Below are 22,262 nucleotides of genomic sequence, written 5' to 3'. Positions count from 1 at the left end.
GTTGAACTGGTTCATCTATATCTTCCTTTCTCTTGCTTCTATGGTCACAGGACTATTCTGAATGTACTAGGATTTCGTCTGTACAGGTAGGTAAAATGACGAGAAACAACTGCCTTTGAAAGAAGAGTTTATCACTCACAGCTCCCCAAGGGACAGGAGGTATGTCCAGCCACACAAGGGGGCCACATGGAGAAGCACTAGGGTCAGTCAGGAGACAGGAGGAGTGAGGGGAAAGCACGGGCAAAAGTCTCTGTTGTGGTTTTTGTGGGAAGGAATGTGTGAAGCAAGGTAAGCAGTTAAGCACGTTTAAGGTTGAATAGTCTGGGACTTCCCTGGTGGCGCAGTCATTAAGAATCCGCCTATCAATGCAGGGAACACAGGTTTGATCCCTGGTCCGGGAAGATCCCACATGCCGCGGAACAACTAAGCCCGTGCACCACAACTACTGAGCCTGCACTCGAGAGCCCGTGATCCGCAGCTACAGAGTTCACATGCTGCAACTACTGAAGTCCGCGTGCCTAGAGCCCATGCTCCGCAACAAGAGAAGCCACCACAATGAGAAGCCCGCGCAACGCAATGAAGAGTAGCCCCCGCTTGCTGTGCATAGCAACAAAGACCGAATGCAGCCAAAAATAAATAATAAATTAAAAAAAAAAACGATTGAATACTCTGAGTAACTTAGGAGTAACTTAGGAGGCTATGGGCGATAGGGATGGCCCCTAATTGTCTGAAACCTGGCTCTGGGGTGATACAGGGCAGGGGGAAACTGGCTCGGTGTGTGTGAGTTCAGGAAAGGAGGTGGCTGTGGGTACAGGCTCTGGATGGGTTAGTCTGCATGTCAAAGGCAGGCTCACAGGCAAGTTGGTTGCTATCTCTAGGAATTAGCTAACCCTGGGAGGAGCAGTTCCTCTCCTCAGTATGCAGGGCCCCAAGATGTCAAAGCATCATAAAATACAGAAAAAAGAGACTATTAAAACAATAACCCCAGATGGCCAATCATAAGCATTATCCCCTAGTTCCAGTGGCTGGTTCAAGGGGTGGGCATGTGACCTAAGCCAGACCCATCAGTCTTTTCCTTTACTCTCTTGTCATGTAAGGATGTGCTTCTGCAGCTCCTGGGAGCCAGGAAAGGCCAACTCTGAGCGAAGGAACCTGACATATGTAGAGAGAAACTGGATGGCACTTAAGTCTTATATGGTGGAGTCAGACAGACCTAAACTAAAATCTCAGCTCTTAAACTTCCCACTCATGTGACTATGAGCTAGGTACGAAAGCTCATATGAAAGTAGAAATCTCAGAGCTGTGATAAGAATAAACAAAATGGACTCCCACTTGCAAGAACACCAGAATCACAACAAACTGAACAATTATCGACTGGAAGACACTGGAACTCACCAAAAAAGATACCCCACCCCACATCCAAAGACAAAGGAGAAGCCATAATGAGATGGTAGGAGGGGCATAATCACAATCAAATCAAATCCCGTAACTGCCGGGTGGGTGACTCACAAACTGGAGAACACTTATACCACAGAAGTCCACAGAAGGTTCTGAGCCCCACATCAGGCTTCCCAACCTGGGTCCGGTAACCGGAGGAGGAATTCCTAGAGAATCAGACTTTGAATGCTAGTGGGATTTGATTGCAGGACTTCAAAAGGACTGGGGGAAACAGAGACTCCACTCTTGGAAGGCACACACAAGTAGTGTGTGCACTGGGACCCAGGGGAAGGAGCAGTGAGTGACCCCATAGGAGACTGAACCAGACTTACCAGCTAGTGTTGGAGGGTCTCCTGCAGAGGCAGGACGTGGCTGTGGCTTACCACGGGGAAAAGGACACTGGCAACAGAAGTTCTGGGAAGTACTACTTGGCATGAGCCCTCCCAGAGTCCACCATTAGCCCCACCAAAGAGCCTGTAGGCTCTAGTCCTGGGTCACCTCAGGCCAAACCTAGAAAATTGGTATGGATGAACCAGTTTGCAGGGCAGAAATTGAGACACAGATGTAGAGAACAAACGTATGGACACCAAGGAGGGAAAGCAGCGGCGGGCGGGGGTGGTGGTGTGATGGGAGATTGGGATTGACATGTATACATTGATGTGTATAAAATGGATGAACAATAAGAACCTGCTGTATAAAAAAATAAAATTTAAAAATTCAAAAAAATAATAAACACAATGTATGATAGTTATTTTCACATAAGTACTCCATTAGTAGCAAAATTATTCTCAACTGTGATTTAAGAGGTTTAATTATTAGCACATGGGATTTTTCTGTGAAGTTAGATCCCCTCTAGGTGGAATTTTTAGCTACTTTAATCTTCTCCCACTGTCTTGTTTTCGTGGTACCCGTTAAGCAGGGGGGAGGTGCCACATAATAAAGCACCGAACCCTGTGATAGGCACATAGTAGGTGCTTTAGAAATGTTGGTTGACCAGGACTTTCCTATCTTTGGGGAGAGGACTGTCCTTGTGGAGGGGATGGAGGCTTTGGGTTACCACAGCTCCAAGACCACCCATGCTTCCATTTCTCATGTACATCCATTAATACATTGACTTTCTGATTTTTATTTAAAAAAATATCACTTCTTCTTGACATTCTCTCCTTCTGACCACACAACCTGAAGTCTTCCTCCCAGGCAGTCCTAGCTTCTTACTCCTGGAAGACAGGAGCCATGTATATTAATACTACTCAACTCTGCCTTCATAACACAAAAGCAGCTGTAGGCAATATATCAATTCATGGGTGTGGCTGTGTCCCAATAACGCTTTATTTAAAGCTTTATATAAAGACCGGTGGCAGGCTAGACTGGGTTCCTTGGCCACAGTTTGCCAACTTCTGCTCGAGGTGGTGTTAGGCATGAAGTGGGCACAACCTGAGCCCCAGCTCACTGACATGAGCTGTGAAAGCCACCAAGAGGTGACGCTCCTCGATAAACAGAAGTTTGTAGCCAAGATGGCAATGGTGCGAAATCCTTCCTCCCATCCTACCGTTGAGTGTCATCGAGTTGGGAAGAGGATTAAACTGAAAAGACTGGCCTCACACAGTAAGAGGAGGGACTTACCCAGAGCACGGAAGCTTCATTCTAAGAGATGCATCTGTCTGGGCATTATGAGTTTGATAAATTCATATAAGATTCTGCAAGTCAGACTGGTCTCTCCTCTGCATTTTCCCAGACTGCATTTCCAAAGGGACACAACCAAAAAGGTGGCCTTGAGAACAGTAGCATATTTAAGAATGCATGTCTATTCTATTGATATTTCTTCAGGCAATTACATGTAGTTATGCCTGCGTAACCAGGAGCTTGCTTTTTTTTTTTTTTGAAAAAGAGTGAATGAGGGGGCTTCCCTGGTGGCGCAGTGGTTGAGAGTCCGCCTGCTGATGCAGGGGACACGGGTTCGTGCCCCAGTCCGGGAGGATCCTACATGCCGCGGATCGGCTAGGCCCGTGGGCCATGGCCGCTGAGCCTGTGCTCCGCAACGGGAGAGGCCACAACAGTGAGAGGCCCGCGTACACACACCCCCCTCCAAAAAAAAGAGTGAATGAAACTCAGGACTTCTCAGAAGTCTAAGATATGGAAGAAACTAATATGACTAGAGGGCTTAGCTCTTGTTGGGAAACAGGAAGCCTCTGTCCCATCCATGCTAGACGGTGGGGGGAGGGATGGCGATCCATCCTCAGACATAACAACTGATCCTTTGCTGGATGCACAAGATCCCAAGACCAACTTCCATCTTCATGACTGAAAAATGTTCAGCTTCCCAGATTACAGCATAATCCCTTCAGGGCAGGGACGGTATGACACCCTTACCCTGTGTCCCTATAGGTTAAAGTAATAATCACTGCTAACATTTAAGGAGCAATTATTCTGTGCCAGGCACTACCAAAGTTCTTTAAGGCCCTTCTCATTTAACAACCTCACAACTCATGCCTTGGGACCCTTTATCATTATTATTCCATATCGATTGATAATAGAAATGGGGATAAAGAGATTGAGTAACTTGGCCCAAATCATGCAGCTACAAGTGTGGAGTCCAGATTTGGACCCAGGGATCCCAGCTCCAGAGACAGTATCTAAACTGCTTCTAATAATGCAGCGAATACAGGTGATCAGTAAACTTTTGGGGTGGATGACAGTAATGACTTGGAGAGATGGGGAACAGAGAAGGTCTGGGTTGAAGCTAAGCCAAACTGTGCATGATTGCCAGTGAGCTCACTCTGCGCATTCTCCTGGGTGGGGAACACAGGACTGTCTTGAGGGCTCTGCACCGGAGCCCAGCTCTAAGGGGGGGGCTGCTACTGGAGGAGCTGCAGGAAGGCAGGTCTGCAGCTCATAAAGGCCTTTGTAAAGGCCTTTCTTCAACCTCCTGAGCTGGGAGGGGCTGGAGATGTGCCTACAGCTGGGATCAGTGCTCTCTCTGACCCTCCCAGAGCCTTCCCTAAGGGGCCAGGGTAGAGAAGATAGCCCTAGGGCAGCCCCCATCCCCCCCACCCCCCAATCTCCTCAAGATCCTGACTCTGGGAATGCAGGGGCCAGGCCTTCCTAATTTCTCAGTGATTGAGGTGAAGATGAGGGGCAGCTGAGAAGGAGAGGGAAGAGGCACCATCAAGCTGGGGCTAGACATGATAGCTTTGTTCATTAGACCTCTTGGTTTTTCCTTCCTCAATATCCAGATTATTTTTGTTTTTCTTTCCTTTTTTTTTCTTAAAATGTTTTTGATTCAGAAGCTATTTTAATCTCTATTTTTCTTCTCTAACACTGGTGTTTGGGAGTAGGAAATGTAGTCCAATTACAGTTTTGATTGCATCCCATGGTATATGGGGAAGACTGCACTTCTACTGTCTTTTGATATATTGTGTACTTGGTTTCTTTTCACAAAACAGCTATTTAATAGCTTTTGAGCAATTGGATAGCTTTTAATTAGCTCAGCATTCTACACCTCCAAAGTCCTTATATCATGTTATGAGAATGTTGTGGGCAATTAAGTCTGATTGCTCTTTTTTTTTTTTTTTTTTTTTTTTTTTTTTGCGGTACCTGGGCCTCTCACCGTTGTGGCCTCTCCCGTTATGGAGCACAGGCTCCGGACGCGCAGGCTCCGCGGCATGTGGGATCTTTCCGGACCGGGGCACGAACCCGTGTCCCCTGCACTGGCAGGTGGACTCTCAACCACTGTGCCACCAGGGAAGCCCTGATTGCTTTTTTTTTTTTTTTTTTTTTTTTTTGTGGTATGCGGGCCTCTCACTGTTGTGGCCTCTCCCGTTGCGGAGCACAGGCTCCGGACGCACAGGCTCAGCGGTGTAGGGCCTCAACTATACTTACACCCCTACTTCCCTATCGATACTTTTGAGCTTTAAGCTTTTTCGCTGGCAATAAGATAATGGAATGTCCCCGCCCTGGGCAGAAACCGCTCCGAGCAAACAAGTATGGCGGGGGATGAAACCTCAGCAAACCAGTATGGCGGGTGATAAGAATGATTAAGCCAGAGTTTAAAGGTCGCCCTAGCCAACCATAACTCATGTGACTCAACCCCCACTCCGGTAAATGTAAAGCAGGCATCCAACAGCTAACCAATCAAGGAACTAGAGCCAAGTCCCCACTCCGGTCCAGGAACAAACAAACCAATGAGGAAAAAACCCTTGATATATCCACACTTTGCATAATGAAAACTATAAAATGTATGTAATTCCGCTTGGGGGGGTTCCTCTTCGGCCTCCTGCGTGAGGACCAAGGATATATATCTTTGTAAAAGACCTCTGTACTCTTGAAATATATTTTATCCTCCACTTTTAAAATTTTCCTTAAAAATTCTATTAAATCACTCCCAATGAAGTGTGGAACAAAGCTGTTTCATTTATTCTGCTGATCAAACATTTAATTTACTTATCATTGCTTTCTTTGTCTAACATACTTTGATAGCAGGGTGCAAAGTTTCTGTACATGTAATTATTTCCAAGAGTCAGAGAACCTGTACTCAGATCCTGGTTTATCTTTAACCTGATGCATCACTTTGGCCCAAATCACTTGACATCTCTGTACCTAGGTTTCCCTTTTTTTATAACATGTAGAGTTGAATTAAAACTTTCAAAACTGTCTTGACAATATCATTCTAGGACAGCTTTCTGTGAGGCTTTACCACCAGGACCATCTTTCCCCTTCCTTTCTGCTCCAAGGTAACCCTTTTAACCAGATTTTACCTGATGAAGGAAGGGGAGGAAAGATCAAATAGACCCTAAGAATCACTACACAGTCCTTGGAAGGAAAAGAAATTCCTTGTTCTGCCTACTCCCCCGCCCCACCCCGCCACACAAGTATAAGATGCCTGAATGTGAACTTTTAAATAATCAATTGTAATGTACTGATGAGAAAACTTTTATTCTGAGCAACCAGCAAGTATTTGGTAAAGGGATTTTTTCTTTTTCTTAAGGGCAAATATCAAGAGGCCACAAGCCTAGGGGAACCCTGGCCACCTTATATCTCCCTAGCCTTGGAACGGATACAATGGAACAATTGCAGAGAAATGCCAGCCTCAGAGGGAATAAACTTAGAATCTTCAACTTCCACAGCCTGGCTGTCACCACAGTGTATCGGTCAGATTTCACTCAAGTCACTGTCAGGAAAGACCCAGACACCTGGCTAGGATCAAGGTTCTGCAGGCATCTGAAAATCAACTATTCCTTCATGGACTGAAGATGTCAGAATCAAATAATATGGATTGGCTTCAGCATATAACACACATCTACTATGAAAACATCCAAGAACAACTGTTAAATGTACATACAGTGTGCAAGAAAAATGAGCATTCCCTGGATTGGACTGGATCACACTGGGCCAGCCACGCCAGGAATTCCAACTGAAATCCTTGACTTCAGGCCCTCTGAGATCTCCAGCATGTCAGACCATGCTCTGGCTTACCCAGAGCTGATAAAGATTAAGTTGGAATTTCAACCACCAAGCTGGGAATAACATTTCAACACCCCCTCTTCAGTTTAGAAGTCCCCTCCAAGAAGCTCTTCATGTGCAGCAAAAAGTGATCAGTCTGCTGATCAAGGCAGGGACTGAGAGAAACAGGGTGCTTCCTCTGAGCCCATCAACAGGTGAATTTAAAATGTGGGGAAAGACACAGAACTGAAGAGGAAGTGGTGGCAAAGGAGCCCTGGGAAAGAAAGAGGCTCCCTGGACTGGAACTTTCCCTTGGAAAATGTAGGCGACAAACAACAACAACAACAAAGACCAAAACTGCTGAGCTTTTACCCACATCATTCCCCTTTCCTGGACTGAAATTTTCTCTTTTCCAAATATGAAAATCCTATTTGGAACCCCAGTTTATGCTCCTTCTCTATAAGGCTTTCCCAAACCCATCCACGCCACAAAAACTGCTCCATTCTCTAAACTCAGCAGTGTCTCGTTTCACTCTAACAATAATGCTCCTGCTGTCTTCTGGCATCTCACATCCTTGTTTTGTAACATCATGTAATTATTCCACTATTATTCAGCTTTTCACAGACTCATACCTCAATTTCTAAACTTGATTTTAACCTTCCTTCCTGAAAGTGAACTCCATGATCATTTTAGCTTTTTTCTCTAAGGCAGCTGTTCCATACATGCTAATTGATAAAGGAAGGAAAGAGGAGGGGAAGGTAACACAGCACAAAAGTGTTCCCTGGTAGCACAAGGGTGGACCTGTCCTGACAGAAAGGGCAACAAAATTCCATGCAAACTAAGTACCAACAGCACCCAGCAGACACCTAAATATGTCTGTTGAATGGAAGAGAGGAAGGGAGGGAGGAAGGGAGGGAGGGAGGGAGGGAGGAAAAATTAGAGGAAATGATAAAGGGAAGAAAGTGAGGAGGGGAAAGAAAAAGAGGGAAGGATGGAGGGAGAAAGGGAGGGAAGGAGGAGAGAAGAATGGAAGAAAGGATGGAAAGGAAGATGGATGGAAAGACAAAGGGGTGGAAGGAAGGAGGAGGGAGAGTGGAAAAAAGGGAAAAGAAAAGGATAGAGGACATCTTATACTTGACCTTCTGGGTCTTCCATGTTTATACTTGTTCCCTATCTATTTCCAAAATATCTCTGAGACCTTATGATACCGAGCAGGACCCTCTGGGGCTCCTGGGCACAAAAGCCTTTCTGTGTCCACTGATAAATGGAATATTTATAATGGAATGGAATATTTATAAATGGAATATTTCCTGCCATATTAGTAAACAAAGGATGATGTCATAGACATCAATGACTGCAGCCCTCCAACGTGAGCCAGTGAGCCTTGAGGGAACTCAGGGCTGAAAAGAATACCAGCCATCTAGCAGCCAACAGACTGCAGCCACTCCCTACGGTGAGCCCTGAGGAAACTCAGGATGTGAAAACACAGGATACAGGCCCCATATGGCCCAGGTGCATATCAAAGGAATGATTTCAGTGAGCCCAGACTCTTGCATCTTCCCATACACAGAAAAGCGCTAAGTTCCTTAACCTGAGATACCTGGTTTTCTTTAGTTAACAATAATATTTTGACATTCTGACTTTGTTACAAAACTTCTATATAACCTGGCTCCCCCTCCTCGTCTCCCCGGAGCAGTTTCTCAGAGTTCACTGAAACGCTGTCTGCTGCGCTGCAGTCCTCATTTTGCCCCAAATAAAACTTAACTCGCAACTCTTATGTTGTGCTTTTTTTTTTTTTTTAAGTCAACACCGCCATTTCTTGATTACAGAAAATAGGTTTCATTCAGTCTCCATTACTTTCCCTGAGTTCCAACCATCAGATTCAAACAGTTGCTAATTAGGGAAGGGAGGGGGATGTGGAGACTAGGGAGGAACTGCCAAAAGAAATAATAGTGCAGCCTTGGGGCAGGGTCCTGGTTCCCCCTCAAGGGACATGCAAAATACCTTTGAGCTGTTTTGCAGAGAATGAAACCCCAACCAGGTGAGAGAAGTTAACTGCCCACAAGCACGCAGACCTCAGGCCATCAGGTGGAACCAGAAGGTTGAAGATGCTGACTCCCACCTTACCTCACCACCAACCCAATCAGAAAAATTTCCACAACCTGATCACGCTGTCTTCGAACCATTATTATAAAACTCTTCACTACCCCCCTCCCTGTTGGGACGCACAGTTTTTGAGGGCATTAGCCCGCTCTGGCCCCCTTTGCCTGGTAAAGCAATAAAGCTGTTCTTTTGTACTTCACCCAAAACTTTGTCTCCAAGATTTAATTCGGTATCGGGGTACAGAGGCCGGATTCAGCTTCACTTACAGGGCACCCAGCACCTAGTTCCAGGCTGCCTGATTCACCTGCATAAAGATGTGCGTGAACCACCTCCAAGACCAGTTAGTTTGCTTCACTGGTCAGCACCCACCATCTCCTTCGAGTGCCCCAGGTCCAGGGACGCCGGCTCCCACAAAGCTACACCTCATGACCCAGGGCTTGGAGCTCTGGGGGACGTCTGAGCAAAAGCCTGGGCACTCCTGGTGCAGCGGGAGGCCATCTCCTCTTACTTGTGACAAGGCAGCACATGACGCAGCCCACTGGCTTCCTGGGCAGCCCATTAGGGAATCAGGGATCCTGGGCTCCGAGGGGTCGGGGCGGGGAGCGCCTCTGAGGACACATACTGGCGCGCATGCAATGCCTCCCTCACTGCCAACCACCGACCCCCTTGCAGCTCTCGCCCCTCCTGCACCCCCTCTTCCATGCACCCCCAAGGACCTGGAAGGCGGGAGCAAGGGGTGGGGGGAACTAGAGCCTTAAAGCCCACCCACGTCCTTCAAGGGGAGGGAGGAACGCGTCTTCCTAACAGTACTTCTCTCAGGGATCAGCCTGAAAGAAAGGACCCTGTGGGGCACTCCTGGACACAAAAGCCTTTCTGTGTCCCCCGTTTCTGGTTTGTAGAAAATAGGTGTCATTCAGCCTCCAAGACCTTCCCCGAGTTCCAAACAGCAGGTTCAAACATTTGCAAATCAGGGAAGGGAGGGGGGATGCGCAAACAAGGGAGAGGCAATCTAGAAACAATGTGCAGCCTTGGGGCAGGGTCCAGGTTCCTCCACAAGGAAAATACAAAGCAAGATCTTTGAGCTCTTCAAGGGACCTACGAGACAATGGATGAGTTTCGAGCCCGTGGATGAGTTGTAAACCCGAGAGCCCAAGACTCAAATACTGGAACCTACTGTAAGAGTGGGAGGGTGGGGGATGGTTAGGAGGCTGAGTCCCACTGCAGCGGCTCCAGCCCTGGGACACGGCACATTCCCCCCCCCCCACTTCCCCTCGCTCAGGAGGTGGGGCGCTGCGACTGCAGCTGGGACGCTGAGACTCTGCGCCTCCCCCTCCCCACTACCCTCAGGTGGCGCAGGTTGGGCCTCTCTCCGCTCCCGCCGGCCCCGGCGAGCCGAGTGTAAGGCAGGAACTAGACGGCGCACCAAAGTTCCCCTGGACCAAGACGCTGCCCCCAGCTCTTCCTAAACAGCAGGGGCGGCTCCGAGTGAACGAGAACACGTGGGACTCAAAAGTTGGTCTCCCGCAGCAGGCCGGGGAGGCGGTACTGGGTCCGCCCCTACTTACCAGGCGCGGGGCCCCGAGGGCGGACTGGGCTTCGACTGGCGGGGTCCAGCCCGAGTGCGGCGGCGGTGCGGCCGTGGGCGAGGTCGAGGGTCGCGCCGCCCTCCCCTCGGGCTCCGGGTCAGCGCAGCGGCGGCAGAGAGAAGAGACGCCAAGCCGGGAGTTCGGGCTCCGCGGGGACCCGGGCTCCACTCCAGGCGTCGGGGGTGGGTCCGCTCGGCCCTAAGTCTCTAGGGGAAGGGGGTGGGGGTGGCGAAGAGTGTGGGGAGCTGGAGGGAGGAAGCGGGGCCCGAGCCGGCGGCGAGGCACCACGCCTCCGCGAAGAGTTTCCACCTTCTGAAGATCCGCTGGCCACGCAGCCCACGCGTCGCTCATGCGCTGCCTGCTCCTATGCTTTGGCGCGAGCGCCCCCTGGGGGTCGGGAGGAGGGCGGGCCGGGAGCGGAGTGCACCGCCCGGCCCCTTCGTGCCCCGCCCCGCCGGGTGTCCCGAAGGGGGCGGTCCGGACTGGGGAAGGCCGGCCTTGGCAGCAGTCCTGGCTGCTGGCTAGGCCCCATCGCTCACCTCCAGCTCCTGGGGACATGTCTCCTCTCCACTTCGGGATAAAGCGGGGATATCTGGAAGCGGGTAGGAGTGATGCTTCTTTTCGTACGCATTCCAGGGAACTTCTTGGATGGATGTTCAACTGCAACAAAAAACGGTGAGTACATCGCTCACCTCTGCATCCTCAAGGTCTCCAAGAGCGCCTGGCCTATGGTAGGAGCCTGGTAATTACTTTTTAGTAAATAAGGGCATGAATAAATGAATGGACCATGAGGCTTTTTTTCATCCCATAATGTCTTCTGGAATACATCCACTTCACAAATAAGTAGAAGATAAAGAAATGCTTGGGGAGCACCAATGTTTAAAAATAAGTATAAACAGGCTGTCTTATGTAAGGGGTAACCACTGCCACATGTTCTGAAGCACTTTAGAAAGGAAATGTGGCTTTCCTGTTCCAAACTTATTAAAAGTCGAATTCAGACAAATGAGCGCTGGAGGTGTATACCGTGCCTTACGTCTGATTCTCTGTGCAACAATAGATAAACTAGACAGCTACAGTAATCAAAGAGGATTATTCCACATCCAGAAACGGAGCCAGCTGTCAGGTGGAGGAACACACAAGCCAAAGGAGGCCTGTTGGCGTTTTTGAGAGTGTGTGCTTCCAGCATAAGGTTTACTTTATTTATTTACATTTTGTTTTATTTTTTAAATTTTATTTTAAAAAATCCATTATTTATGAAACCGTTCTCTTTGGTCAGATATATACTGGTATTGAAAACAGTTAAAACATGTAATGGTTATCTACGAAAAAATCATTTCTGATTGTTGTATTCCCTCAATAGCATATGCATCTACACAGGTGCAAGGATATTATATTCCCCAAATATTTTATATTCAGAATTAAATTTTAAAGGACCATGTTTTCCATAGTTTTGGTCTGGTGAATAGGTTATTTAAAAAAAAAAAAAAACCATTAAAAGGGGCACAAGTCATCAGACTAAGCACCCAATATCACAATAGGCACCAACCATCAGAATAGGTGCCAACTAACAGAACAAGGCATCAGCCATCAGAACAAGCACCAATGACCAGAAGAGGCATCAACCATCAGAATGCTTGACATACTGTTTATTCTCCATTGAACTTTCACTTCACTTATTGATTTATTTATATTGGAAAGGACTCATAGCTTTCTGTTCGATTCAGTGGGTTATTATCTATTACTTTCATTGTTTATTTTAATCCTCACGTTGTCCCAGATTTGACCAGTGAGGACCTCTTCAAACTGGATTCTGAGTCTTGTTAACATGCTCCATCATTCTTAGAGCACTTTGTTACTTTGTAGGCCCCAAAGATCTTACAGGTTCATCATGTATTTTCCCTGCCCCTTGGATTCTTTTAATGGAGAATGGCTTTTAGAAGTCAGATATGGGTGCTACGTGTGCTCATTGCTATTGGGGTTCTCATTGCTCCTAGGCTATCTCAGTGGACAGAACAAAAAGTGTGTGTGTGTATGTGTATGTGTCTCACAATTACATTAGTATTTATTTCTGTATATTGAAAACCGTTAGTTTACATAATACCTCTAATTCTAATTCAGAGCCACGGGGCTCATTCTGGTTTTCTCCCCTTCTGTATTTGTAACTGCCTTCTTAATCAGTGAGAAAACTGGCTCCCATCATTCTTAATATATTTGCTTTGCTTGGTTGATCCCCTTGCATGGAGCCAACTTCCCATAGGAGGACACCCTCCCACCAGCACCTCATTCTGCTTGGGCTTTGGCATTCCACCTTGGTTGTTCCCTTTTCTTGTGTGGACACCCTCTTCATTGTATTTGGGCTCTGACACTGCGTTGGGCTACCAAATCCCTGCTCCCCTGTATGGATACTCTCTTTGTTCTGTTCTGGCTCTGACATCCCATGCCAGACCCTCCCCACCATGGGGTGCTCTGCTCTCACAGTGCTGGGCTGCTCCAGTAAGCTGCCCTACCCTGTGCAGATGTACTCCTCCCTACTCAGCTCCAACACCCACCTGGTCTGCCCCTTATGGGGACATCCTCTCATTCCACTTGGGCTCCAACTCCCTGCTCTTAGCCTCTGAGACTCCCTAACCCTGGCCCATCCTCATGAATGCTGAGTCTCTGGCGATGGTGCCATGCCTCTAGACTATAGCAGTTAATCAGGTAGCCTTCCTCCACAGTCCCCTAGTTCTATGACTTGATTGTCTGCCCTGATTCCGTTAGCTGTAGCGTGGTAACTTCTTTTGCTAGTCTTTGATTGCCTCACCATATCCTGTATTTTCCCTTAACTCTGCCCACACCTCTCTGTTACCCTCCCATTAAGATCTCTTCATGTGACTATCTGGGGGTGAACTCTCCTGCTTAGAGTACGACTGATATGCTACCTTTCATTTTCTTGGTTCTCCCTTCCTGGAAATTTTATTAATTGGATAATGGATCATTTGCATTAATCATCTATGCCTCTTATTTTTGCATAGGGTTTCCATCTTTTTGTGTTTTTGCTCTACATTATGAGACATTTCTTTACCTTCCCAATATTCCCATCCCTCCTAATAAAATATTTTTCAGTTTCAGCAATCATACGTTTAATTTTCAAGGGTTCTTTCTTGCTTTCTTGGTCTCATGTTTTCACAGCAATCTGCTCTTATTTGCTGGATTCAGCAACTTTGTTAATATCCCTAAAGATTAATGGAAGTTTCTGGTCTCTTAAGGTTCTTTTCTATTTCCCGAGGTATTTCAGCTTCTTTTGAGGCCAATTATTTTGTTTATTTATCTTGACTTTTTTTTCTTTTGTGCTGTTGATTTTCTGAATGTATGGGACTCTTTGTTTCTCTGTTCATAAGAATGGGAGAATAAATGGATTTTCCTGGATAGCTGATGAGGCTTTCCTTTGCTAGGGGTCTTCTAGGGAAAAAGCAAGACAGCTACCCAGGAGCTCTCTGTATGGGTGACATACTTGTCAGCTTCCCTTTAGAATGAGCAGGTGGAAGGTCAGGGACATTGCCCAGAGGGCTGTGTCTCCAAGAATGAGTAGGAGTTTTCCAAGTGCAAAATGAGCTCAATGAGTCCAGGTTCTGGAAGCAACATCTACACAAGCCTGGATGTGTAAAACACAATGATATTCCCTAAAAATGAAGAGTTTATGTGGAGAAGGAGTCTGGGGGAGGCACCTTAAAAACCTTAAGGAGAAATAGTATCAGACTGATTTTATTTATTTAATCATTTAGAATTTGTTTTAAAATTTTTACTAGGGTATAATTTATATATAGCCCAGTGCAGATATCTTAATTGATGAAGTTATGTGTATTTATACACTCAAGTGACAACCACCCAGATGGTGATATAAAACATTTCCATCACCCCAGAAAGAGTGTCAGGCTGACTTTACAGGCTCCCATGGCTGAGCTTGTAGAGCCTGTTAGGACCCTGTTGGACTAATTCAGGAGAGAGGTGTGGATTGTGCCGTGTGGCTGGAGAGGTTTTCAACTAGAATTGGTAGGGACTGCTCATTAGCTGTGGGTAGGGAGCTCAGGGAGGTGGACAGGCATATAGGACACAGGAATGATAACAACAGCCACAGATCTCCAGGATGTGTTTCCTGCCAGGGACTGTACTAGGAGCTATTTGCATCTTATCTCATTTTTTCTCAAGCAAGATTTTATTACTTGATCCATTTTACAAAAGAGAATCTGAGGCTTGGCGAGTTGGCTCCCACGCCCAGCTCCTGACCATTCACCACACTGGTTCTCAGGATGCTCAAAGTAATAGCAAATTGCCAGCAAGGAAGTGGATTGGGTCCATCTTCACTTCCTGACCCTCAGCTTTCTCCATCAGACCAAGGACAGCATTGATTGACCTTGCAGTGGACTGAGAGTTCAAACTTTGAGAGCTGTCCAGGGCCAAACACACCTGTTTGACTCCAAGGTGATTCACGTGGAACATTCCTAAGGGGGCAAGAAGTGAGGTCTGTCACTAAACTATTAGGAAGGTCAATGTCTAGGAGGTTGGACAAAGCCAGACACTTTTATGGTGCAGGGAAAACCCTATTGAGCCCCTTCCCCAGAGACTGCAGAATGCAGCCTGGACACTGGCAGGACCTCCCAGACTGGGGTCCTGGCCCCAGATGCCAGCAAGTGGGGAAGTACAGCTCCCGGTTTCTTGCTCATGGGCTTTGCTTTCCTGGGGAGCTCCAGATATTCTTGCTCTGCTCTGTTCAGGGCTCAGCTGCCACCAGGGGTTGCTGTTTCCTTCCCCGGCTGAGCAAAGGGTCTGATAGCTAGCTCCTGCTGTGTTGGTTTAACTAGGAATGTCTGCTATCAGGCACTCCTTCCCCTTCTTGGGGGCTCTCCAGTGCTGAAGAAGGAGTTCGGACTTTGGGTTCAAACCCCAACCCCACCATCTACAATTTGGATGACTGAGACGAGTCATTCCACTTCTTCGAGCCTCAGTTTTCTCACCTGTGAAATGGGATGATCATACTTCACAAGGTGGGAGTGAGGATGGAATAAGAGAAAGTGCTGCTGCCTGGCGCGGGAGCTGGTCTCTGTTTTCACTGCTCCTTCAGCTGCTCTCTGATACATGGGGGCTCGGGCTCAGGCCTGGGAGCCCTGGGCAGTTGCTCAAAGGGCTCACCTGTAAGACCTCAGCCCTCGGCCCCAAACAGCTTCCCCACGAGGAGGAAGTGTCAATGTCTGAGTTCTTGCCCACACAGAGAACAGGTGTCTATAGGTGAATGGTTTCTGGACAGGAAAGACTCTTCACTTTATTATTTTTTTATTTTTTACTTTTCTGGCCGCGCTGCATGGCTTGTGGGATCCTAGTTCCTGACCAGAGATCAAACCCCTGCCCCCTGCAGTGAAAGCACAGAGTCCTAACCACTGGACCACCAGGGAAGTCCCAAATACTCTTCACTTTAGATTCCTGGAAGACCTCATTATGATTAAGTTCTGTCAAATGCAGTCCTTGCTGTCACTGTATATGGACCCATGCTGGGCTCTGAGGGCAGAGACAAGGAATAGTGCCCTAGACACGGGGATTATGTTGTGTAAACATACAAGCAGGCTTCGCCACCTGCCTCTGCAGCAGAGCACAGAAGACTGCGGGAATGCGTCATGGCACAGGGGACATCGGAGCTGGGCTGCAAAGAAGGAGCAGCATTTTCCCAGGCAGTCAAGGCAGGGACGAGTGGTCCTGAAAGAAGACATGGCAGCTTCACACCTGGAGGGGCCAGTGAGCAGAGGCATTGGTGTTTGGCAGACTGGATCTGAGTGTTTCTTAGCTGAGTGACTTTGGGTAAGTTGCTCAATGCTTGAGTCTCGCTTGGCTTCATCAGTAAAACAGAAATAAAAATGCCCACCTCTCAGAGCTGTTGTGATGATCCAATAGGGTAATATCTACAGAGCCCACATGGGCCATAAATGACAGCTGTCATTCTAGAAAGCTGTCACTGCCCACAACTCTGGAAACATTTCCATAGTTGGCACCATGCATGGTGCCTCTGGGGTTACTTGGTGTGTTGGGGGGAGTGGCTGGGAGGTCTGGGCCGTGTCCTGTGGGTCATGGGGAGCCATGGAAGGTTTTTTTCCCCCCAGCTTTATTGAGATATAGTTGACATTTAACATTATGTACATTTAAGGTGTACAATGAGTTGATTTGATACATTTATATATGGCAAAAGGATTACCACCCATTAGCTAATATCTCCATCCTGTCACATAATTACCATTTCTTTTTTTCATGGTAAGGACATTTAAGATCTCCTGTCTTAGCAACTTTCAAGTATATACATACAATATCATTAGCTATAATCACCAAGCTGTACATTAGATCCCCAGAACTTGTTAATCTTATAACAGGAAGTTTGGACCCTTTGACCAATTATCTCCCCATTTCCTCAACCCCCTGGCCCCTGGTAACCTCTGCTTTACTCTGCTTCTGTGAGTTGGAGCCATGGAAGGTTTTAGAGAAGAGTTGTATATGTCGGATACTTAGGAAGTTCCCCAGAAGCAAAGCCTACTCTCAGGAGGTCCTCCAACTACACACGTGATTTTACCATGTGGCCTTCTGGAGGAAATTATAAGTTAGTGTATTCAAAATTGGAGCAGCCTTTGTAATAAACACTGTCCCCTTTCAGGCAAGTCCTGTTTCATGTGGACTCCAATGGAGAAGTGCTTTCTTACTTGATTCTTGTTGCAACAATCTTGGAGGCCTTTCCAGGATCTACCAGGGCCTCCCTGACTGTTCCCACATGTACCTCTGAAAGCCCTGACATTTTCCAGCCACTCACCACCGCCCTTCAGTGATCTCCAGTGAGCAAATGCCTCCAGTCTCAGGGTCTTTGCGCTTACTGTGCCCTCTGCCTGGCCCACATATCTAAAGCTGACCCATTTCCCCACAGCATCTCACTCTCTGCAATAACTTATTAACTTATTTACTTGTTTACTCGTCCCTGATGGGCCTTCTCCCCCCAGGGCTGGGAACTCCAGGATAACACAAGGACGGGAACTCTGTTTTGCTCAGCTCTGTGTCTAGCAGGAGAGCCAGGTTCATAGGAGGCCTGTAACTAATATTTGTGAACGAGTTTATGAAAGGCAGGTCTTCTTATGCCCATTTCATGGATGAGGACACTGGGGCTCAGAACACCAACAGGGCAGTTCCAGCCCGCTGGTGTGTAGGTTCGGGGTGGGCGTGGGGGAGGCCGGCGTGCGGGGCTGCAGCTCCTGGCGCACGGCGGATGGGAGGGCTCGCGGCCGCAGCTCCGGAGCAGGCGCCTGGGTCGCCGGCGGCCGGCCGCAGCGTCCTCAAGGGCGGCGCGGGCGGCAGACTGGGCGGGCACTGGCGGCGGCGGCGCGGGAGGGAGCCGAGCGGGCGGGGAGACGGGCAGGGAGGCTCCGGTCCGCACGCAGAGAGCACCGGGCCGCCGGAGCAGGTGAGACCGGCGCGGGCCCCGCGATTTGCCCCGTGGATCCCAGGGGCAGAAGGGACCCGAGCCCGAGGGCTCCCCGGGAAGCCGCGCGCTGCCTCTGCCGGGCGCCTGGGGAGGGGTCGCCGGGTGGGCTTCGCAGGGGCTCAGAGCCGCGCAACCGGGGTGGTGCGGGGAACCCTGCTCCTCGAGCGGACTTGGGCTCCTTCGGTCTCACCTGTCCTCACCTGTGTGCTGCCAGGAGAGCAGGTAAGGGGTGCGTGGAAAATGTGGGCGCCGAGGGCTTTAGGAGACAGAAGCTGTTTGCTGAAATTTCAGGAAACAAAGCAGACATTCTTCTCTCCATTCTTACCTCGTAGGAGAATTGATATTATTTGTATTATCCATTAGTTTTCCTCTGAGTGCTGGGAAGGCAGGCTGCAGTGGAGGACTGCCCCCCTCCCCCGCGGGTTGCAGGTGTTCCCACCTTGTCAGGAGAGCTGCTTGGGAACTAAACCCGGAGACACTATTTCACTGACTTTGCACAATAATCTGCCTTTCCGCTCCCAGAATCGCCACCCCCTGGGGTGTGCCTGGAGGACCTGAGGTCTCCTGGTCCTCACTGGGCATCTCTGAGGAATGCAGTGGGAAGTGAGGGACAGTCTTGGTGTGAGGGTCCTCGGGGGAACTCCAAATCACCCAGAAGGGTCTGAAGTGGTCGGAGTGGCCCCAGCTCAGCAGCCCTGGGGAGTGGATGCGGTCACCTTGAGGTGATCCAGGTGAAGAGTTGCATTGCTGGAGGCTGCAAGGGACAGACACTCGCTTGTGATATCCCTTCAAGCCCACGTCTCTCCCCTGGGAACTGTGCTCTTGTGTTCTGCCCCGGCGAGGGGTCTCTGGGGTTCCAAACTGTGTCGGGAAGGAGGCAGCTCTATCTAGGAGTGTCATTCCATTAGGGACTCCAAACCCACATCTGCTTGGGAAGGATGAGGGGCTGGAGAGGCTGAGCTGTCCGCAGAGCTGCCCCGGGAGGAGGGCGTTCTGAGCCAGCATGCTGGGGCCCGAGGCCAGGGGATGCTGGGTAGCTGCCACCCCACGTGGGGCATCTTCTCACTTGGGTGAGCCACATCCCCTCACCCCCAGTTGCTCACCCAGTCACGCTTTGCTGGGGACCTTGGATGTCCAGCTCCAACCCTGCCTCTACCGCTGCACCTGCCCCACATTAGTTCACCTCCTGCTTCAAGACAGGCCCCACTCCTCTTTCCTCCTTTTCAGAATCTCTCTGTCTGGCAGGGCCTGGTGCAGGGGGCTTCAGAATCCTACTGACCAGGGTTCCAGTTCAGCTTTGCCACTTACTGACTGTGGGGACGTTGGCCAGGTCCCGTCATCTAACTGAGCCTCAGTGTCCTCCTCTTTGAAATGGGGCTGATATTAGATCCAACCATATGAATTTGCTGTCTTTGCAGGTTGAAAGGGCTTGGATACTGGCAATTTCATATGGTTCAGCCTAGTAATGCCTTCCTCGCAGGGCTGCAGTGTGGATTAATGCTCAGGGAGATGTCTTGTGCCCAAAGCTCAGTGAAGGCTAAAGTCCCTTCTGCCCTCTGTCTCCCAGCAAAGTATGCGCTCTCCAGGGTGAGGCAAGACACACCCCCTACTTTGGGCTCTCTGCAAGACTGGGCTCCTGCCTTCCCTCCCCTGCCTGTCTTTCCAAATCACCCTTCCTGCTCCTCTGGGTATGGCAGGCTCTGTTGCTTCCATTCTCTCCCCAACCCCCGCCCAGCCCCTGAGGCTGCTTGGGCTTCCCATGTGTCTGCGGGACCAAACTCAGACCAGAGTCACCTCTGCATGCGTGCTGCCACTGCTTTCTCCCTACTGCCCCTGTGCACTGCCTACAGAAGGAAACCAACTTTCGTGCTGACCTGGGGCTCAAGGGTTTGAATTATTACTACCTTGCCCCCCTTTTGGAAATCCTCAGTTCCTGTGTACAGAGGGCCTTTCTGGGGTAGGGGCTTATGGAGTGGTCCTCTCCCTGGTGTTCCCTTCCCGCGTCTGCAGCTCTGGAGAAAGATGCAAGGGCCAGCTGGCAGTTCTGCTCCTTTCTTGGTCCCCCAAAGATCTCCTTCCCATGTTGATGCTCTCCCAGCCCCAGCACTTCCCTCCCCTGCCCCAGTCCGAGAAGCTGCTGGGAAGGGCTGATTTGGGTTCAGGCACCTGTGTGGTCTAATCAGCAGGTACTGGTGTGGGGTTTCCTGGCTCACTGGTGACCATCCCTTGTGTTAACTCTTTATGAATTCTCTGAGAAGAGGGCTGCAAGCCAGGCAGATCCCCAGTGCTGCCTTCAGCCCTCCCCCTCCTCCTGTCTTGACCCTTTCCCTCAATCTATTCTCTACATCCAAGTGACCTTTCTGGAATGAACTTGGGCTTGCTGGCAGCCTTTCAGCAGCTCACCCAGCATTCCTGGTCTGGCCCACCTCTCCAGGCCATCTTTTGCCACTCCCTTCCACTTACTCGAGGCTCTAGTTATTCTGAACTGCTTACTGTTCTCTGAGGAGGCTTTCTTCTTTCCTGCCTCCTTGCCTTTGTACCCTGTTCCCTGTACCTTGAATTCCGTCCTCCACCTTGTCTATTTGGATAGTTAACTCCTCTTCAGACTTTGAGTCCTGGATCCATGTCCCCTCTTCTCTCATCTCTCTGCTTCCTTCCTTGATCTCCCAGCTCACAGGCATTCCATTCATACTGGTTTTGGCGATGGCAATGTGGCATTGAGGTTCATCTGTGTTCCTGGTGGCTAGTGCCTCTGGTCTGGGAGGGACATGGCTGTATAAGTCATCTTTGCAGACCTTGTTTGTAGCGTGGGACTTGGTACATGCTTATTGAGTGAATGAATGAACAAAGAAGGGAGGATTTTCTGGAGCCCTCCCCATCTAGTAATGGCACTCTGATCATGCTGAGCTTGGCCAGTTTGGAACCAATGGTGTTGTTTCCCATTGTTGACCCAGCCCTGGCTGTTGGTCAACCAGAGTCTTGGGTTTCCACCTTATTTGCTGCTTCTGAGCACAGTGTATCTGCCACAGTTTCATGCAGCTATGGCTGTTTTTTCACTCAAATACTGGACCTTATACTTAGCCCTGGTATATTTCATTTTGTCACATTCAATTCCAAATGACTCTTTTTGCCTGAAGACTGTGGTACCAGAAGAATCCTCTTGCCTGTGGGATTGGTTAGCTGAAATAACCAGACTATAAACTGTCATTCGAATTCATGACGATCTTGTACATGGCAAAATGTGACTCATCTTTATAAGCTAAATTAAATGTACAGTGAGTGACATTTTTGACGGCTGACAAATAGGTTTTATTGACCTCTGGTTAATTTTGGCTATACCCTGTAAAAACTGTCTCTAACTTAGCACTGGAACATAAAGAACATATATAATGTTCACAGTTCACAAATAGACATGATCATTATAAGGCCTTAAAGAATATCTGAAATAGAGTATTCCTCTATGAACAGTACTTATCAAAATGGGGTCCAAGGACCATGTGCATTGGAGTCATATGGGTCAGTTGTTAAAATACAGATTCCTGGTCCCCATCCTAGACTCACTTAACTGCATCTCCTGGTGAGGGATTCTGGAATCTGTGCTTTCAGTCTGCTCCTAGAATGATTCTGATGTCTCCTGAAGGTTGAGAACTGCTTGTGGGATTAGTGATGACTAGAGAAGTCATGAGGAAGGTGAGCCCCAATGGTGTGTGATGATACGGTGGCGCTCCACGTCAAAATACCTGTCATTGGCATTACCACCTGGAGGCTCTGGAGTCCAAATTCCAATTAAGTCTTGGCAGACGGTCCCTTGTGTTGAGGCACCAGAGGAAAACGGCCAGGCTGGGCTGGGACATGGAGGTATGGCCCAGGCTGCTGTCTGGGAGCTGCAAGCTGTGACTTGAGCATAGGCATGGAGGGGACCCATAGGGAAGGCAGTGGGCATCCCTTGACCTTGGCCTGGTGTGTGTGTACATGTAGGGGTCAGGAGGAGAGAGCTGGTGTGCTGATGACCCAGTCTTTGCATACCTGGCTGTCTTCAACTCTGCCATGTGTCACCTGAGAAACAAGGCTGGCAGGGCAGGTAGGGGCTGAGACCAGGAGGGCACACTATGTGTCAAGCCCCAAGGTTTTTGTTCTGTCCTAAAGAGAGTGCCGTGGAAGGACCTGAGCACATGGCAGAATGTGTTGCTGTCTCTATTTGCATAAAATGT

The 22,262-nt window shown here is 48.9% G+C and overlaps 2 protein-coding genes across 6 annotated transcripts in view; one reads left to right on the top strand and one right to left on the bottom strand.

The window, feature by feature from the left end:
- The window catches only part of LOC136793536 (syncytin-A-like), an 85,949-nt gene extending 75,016 nt beyond the window's left edge, over positions 1-10,933 (bottom strand). For 2 of the 4 annotated variants that reach the window (XR_010838907.1, XR_010838908.1), the window contains exon 1: positions 10,545-10,879. The gene's annotated coding sequence lies outside the window, so the exon portion shown is untranslated. Of the gene's footprint in view, positions 1-10,544 lie in introns of all 4 variants that reach the window. The other 2 variants (XR_010838906.1, XM_067025209.1) reach the window with 2 other exon arrangements.
- Positions 10,934-17,971: 7,038 nt separating this feature from the next.
- Positions 17,972-22,262, top strand: part of NPY4R2 (neuropeptide Y receptor Y4-2) — a 68,890-nt gene continuing 64,599 nt past the window's right edge. For both annotated transcript variants that reach the window (XR_010839305.1, XM_059052048.2), the window contains exon 1: positions 17,972-18,030. The gene's annotated coding sequence lies outside the window, so the exon portion shown is untranslated. The remainder of the gene's footprint in view (positions 18,031-22,262) is intronic.

Source organism: Kogia breviceps, chromosome 2, assembly GCF_026419965.1.
Source record: "Kogia breviceps isolate mKogBre1 chromosome 2, mKogBre1 haplotype 1, whole genome shotgun sequence".
Lineage (NCBI taxonomy): Eukaryota > Metazoa > Chordata > Mammalia > Artiodactyla > Physeteridae > Kogia > Kogia breviceps.
The sequence above is the reverse complement of the archived record's forward strand: the minus strand, read 5'-3'. Positions and strand labels throughout refer to the sequence as shown.